Here is a 4325-nt window from a genome sequence, read left to right on the forward strand (position 1 = left end):
ATACCAGTATAAACCTGAGGTAGTAAAATAGGGGGCACAAGTACTAGAGTCCCCATTAGTTCATTTAGTTTTTACTTTTGTAGTTTAAGTTGATTTTTTAGAAACTCCTTACAGAGAAAAATGGTAACTTTACAATGAAGAAAACTGGCAAACATTAATAGCTTCACCATGTGGTCAAAATGAACATCCCGATGATGTCATGTTGATGGCGTTTGTCCCTGATATGATGCGGTGAGAAGGGCCCTTCACCTCTGGGGTGTTCTTACCCAAAACCTATAGTCCCAGTGTAACCACTAAAGAAAGTCTGACAAACTCAAATTAGGAAACATTCTACAGGCTGCCTGGCCGGTACTGCTAAAGACTGTCAAGGTCATGATAAACAAAGACAGACTAAGGAACAGGCACAGACCCGAGGAGACTGGGGAGATGTGACAATCCAACGCATTGTGGTGCCCTGAGAACTCTCTACTTGGAAACTCTTTGTACTGTCTTTGCAACCTTTCTGTAAATCTAAAACTACTCAAAAATTAAAAAAAAAAAAAAACCATTAAAAAACTCTCTAAAGAGAGGTTAACTGGCCAAGAGTCTTCACTAAAAATTTTTCAAAAACTGTTCTGAAGTTGCTGTACAGTTAGTGCCTGTATTTTCTCAGAACTGTAAAAATGAACAGTACTGTGAGGTTTGCTTTCCTTCATGCAGAAGGGCCTTAGGAAAGTTACTTTTCATAGGATATTAGTGTTCAGAATCAGGATTCTGCTCAGCATATACACACTAAAATTCATACTTGACTGCTATGTGCTTGCAAAATAGTAACAGAGCTTTAAAATTCTACCCATATTCCCAGTTGCCACATTTTACTTAATCCAAATTTCATCTCACTAGTATTCAACATTTAGAATGGCAACAGCATTACCACTGATGCTCTGATACTGTATAAAGTGCTTGACCAAAGCAGAAATACTAGAGCAGTTCACAAAGTAGCACCCATAGGAAAACGTGAAGGAAGGTGGCTGCTGCCTATTGGTTGCTGCCTCAGGATTTACTTTTTAAACCCTGTTCTATTTTCTGGTCCCTACTTGGATACCTCTTTTCCAGCTTGTGTGCATGGCTGATTCCTTGTTAATCAAATTTCAGCTCAGATGCACCCTTTTTTTTAAGATCTTGGCTGAACTCCCTACCAGAGGGTGCTCCTCTCTACCCCACTGCCCTCTACTTCTTGGTTTTCTGCATGGCACCCACAAATTAGAGATGCAGATTTACTTCTTTGTTCACTTGTTAACTGCATGTTTCATTCCCTAAGCCAGCACAATTCCTGGCACTAAAGCAGTAGCCATGCAATTATTACTGAACAAATGAATAGGCAACTGAAAAACTTATATGACACTAATATGGGTAGTGTGTGTGTGTGTGTGTGTTATGTTTCCTCCCATGTTCCACTTCTAGACTGTATAGATATTCTAAGTCTCTTTGGGTCTATATACCATAAATCAGCTTAAAAATACAGCACTCACATTTCTCTTCCTTTGGTCAATTTCAAGAACAATTTTACAAGTCAGTAACTAGCCAGAAAAGACCTTTTCATTTGAAAAGACCCTGATGCTGGGAAAGATTGAGGGCAGGAGGAGAAGGGGATGACAGAGAATGAGATGGTTGGATGGCATCACCGACTCAATGGACATGAGTTTGGGTAAACTTCGGGAGTTGGTGATGGACAGGGAGGCATGGCGTGCTGCGGTTCATGGGGTCACAAAGAGTCGGACACGACTGAGCAACTGAACTGAACTGAACTAGCCAGAAAGTGATATTCTTTCTCTTCTTTCCACCCTCCTTTCATCCTATTAGCCCCCAGGAATTTAGTTTCCTCTGCTCTCATAGCCAAGGAGGAAAATAGATTTGTGGTGACGGCCCTCAGATGTTAATACCAGAACTTCCTGGGTAATTTCATCAGCACCTTTGACTATCAGGATCCTAGGAACTGAGGTCCTGTTCAGAGATACTTGAGCTGACTCTGCCTCACCCCACTCCCTTTTTCCATACTCCTTGTTTCCTTCCCCTCAAGTCTGGTTCAAGAAGCAGAAGAGCCAGATGTTTTTAAAATGTCCCCTTGTTAGTAGAAGGTCTCTTTGAATGCTGACATATACCTCAGTATGAAATGGCAATGGAATATGAACCATGTGGCAAATTTTTCAAATCTGGCAGGATATTAGCTGAGGAGGGGCTATCACTGGTAGCTGCACACCCTGTTGGGCAATTCAGGGGCCAGGGAGGGCCATGATATGGTAGGCTGCATCTCTTCCTGGTCTGTATGGCCAATTCATTATTCATTAGATTCTCTAGAGCTTCTAGATTGAAAAGTTATAGAAGGTGTGTGTGTGGACATGGGCATGCTTTCGGCCTGTGTTTGCTTACAGACAACCTGCAACTCATTTGATGTATTTCGGGCTTCACTTTTCCCCTATGCCCACTCCCAGATAGTGGACCATGATAGTGCTTCTTTCCTCTAGCATTTTACTAAACTTCTGTATACCTGTGACTTTATGTGTAATTTTTAGTCACTCTATAATTATCTTTAGGGGTGAAAGTAGTAATTATGCAGAATGGGCTCACTATAAATTTATGCCCCCTTACTTCGACTGGGCTCTGTGAACTACACTGTCATCCTTCTATTTTTATCTCACTGGTGGTTCTGTGGCCTCTCCTTAGTGATACGCCTCCTCATGTGTCACTCACACCTTCTACCTTACTAATGCAGATCTCTTCCTCCTCTCTCTGAGTGAGCCAGGGCCATTCACAAGCTCCTGGATCTTATCTTTCTGCACCTGAAAATTCTATGTACCTTTCTGCACCTGAAAATTTTTTCACTGCAAGGGAAGTGACGCCATTCTCCCTTTTCCAAAATTACTCATCCACCTGGTTTCTTCATCTCATTCCCCCAGGGTCATCTGTTTCTCAAATTTACTCTTTCATGTCTTTATCTCTTCTCCACTCCTCCTTCCACTCAGACTATAAACACACTGGTATTGCTATCTTAAATAGCAAATGAAACAAAACTCTTTTTTTAGAGCAACAAACAAATAATAGCTGATTACAGCTTCAAATATACAGCTTTGACATACTTCTTTTCCTACATGGAATGAGTCTGTTGTTCCATGTCCAGTTCTAAATGTTGCTTCCTGACCTGCATACAGGTTTCTCAAGAGGCAGGTCAGGTGGTCTGGTATTCCCAACTCTTCAGAATTTTCCACAGTTTATTGTGATCCACATAGTCAAAGGCTTTGGCATAGTCAATAAAGCAGAAATAGATGTTTTTCTGGAACTCTCTTGCTTTTTCCATGATCCAGCGGATGTTGGCAATTTGATCTCTGGTTCCTCTGCCTTTTCTAAAGCCAGCTTGAACATCTGGAAGTTCACAGTTCATGTATTGCTGAAGCCTGGCTTGGAGAATTTTGAGCATTACTTTACTAGCATGTGAGATGAGTGCAATTATGCGGTAGTTTGAGCATTCTTTGGCATTGCCTTTCTTTGGGATTGGAATGAAAACTGACCTTTTCCAGTCCTGTGGCCACTGCTGAGTTTTCCAAACTTGTTGGCATATTGAGTCCAGCACTTTCACAGCATCATCTTTCAGGATTTGAAATAGCTCAACTGGAATTCCATCACCTCCACTAGCTTTGTTTGTAGTGATGCTTTCTAAGGCCCACCTGACTTCACATTCCAGGATGTCTGGCTCTAGGTGAGTGATCACACCATCGTGATTATCTAGGTCACGAAGATCTTTTTTGTACAGTTCTTCTGTGTATTCTTGCCACCTTTTGTTAATATCTTCTGCTTCTGTTAGGTCCATACCATTTCTGTCCTTTATCGAGCCCGTCTTTGCATGAAATGTTCCCTTGGTATCTCTCATTTTCTTGAAGAGATCTCTAGTCTTTCCCATTCTGGTGTTTTCCTCTATTTCTTTGCATTGATCGTTGAGGAAGGCTTTCTTATCTCTTCTTGGTATTCTTTGGAACTCTGCATTCAGATGCTTATACCTTTCCTTTCTCCTTTGCTTTTCACTTCTCTCCTTTTCACAGCTATTTGTAAGGCCTCCCCAGACAGCCATTTTGCTTTTTTGCATTTCTTTTCCATGGGGATGGTCTTGATCCCTGTCTCCTGTACAATGTCACAAACCTCCATCCATAGTTCATCAGGCACTCTGTCTATCATCAGTTCAGTTCAGTCGCTCAGTCGTGTCCAACTATTTGCGATCCCATGAATCGCAGCACGCCAGGCCTCCCTGTCCATCACCAACTCCCAGAGTTCACTCAGATTCACGTCCATCGAGT

Source organism: Capricornis sumatraensis, chromosome 13, assembly GCF_032405125.1.
Source record: "Capricornis sumatraensis isolate serow.1 chromosome 13, serow.2, whole genome shotgun sequence".
In the NCBI taxonomy this organism is placed as follows: domain Eukaryota; kingdom Metazoa; phylum Chordata; class Mammalia; order Artiodactyla; family Bovidae; genus Capricornis; species Capricornis sumatraensis.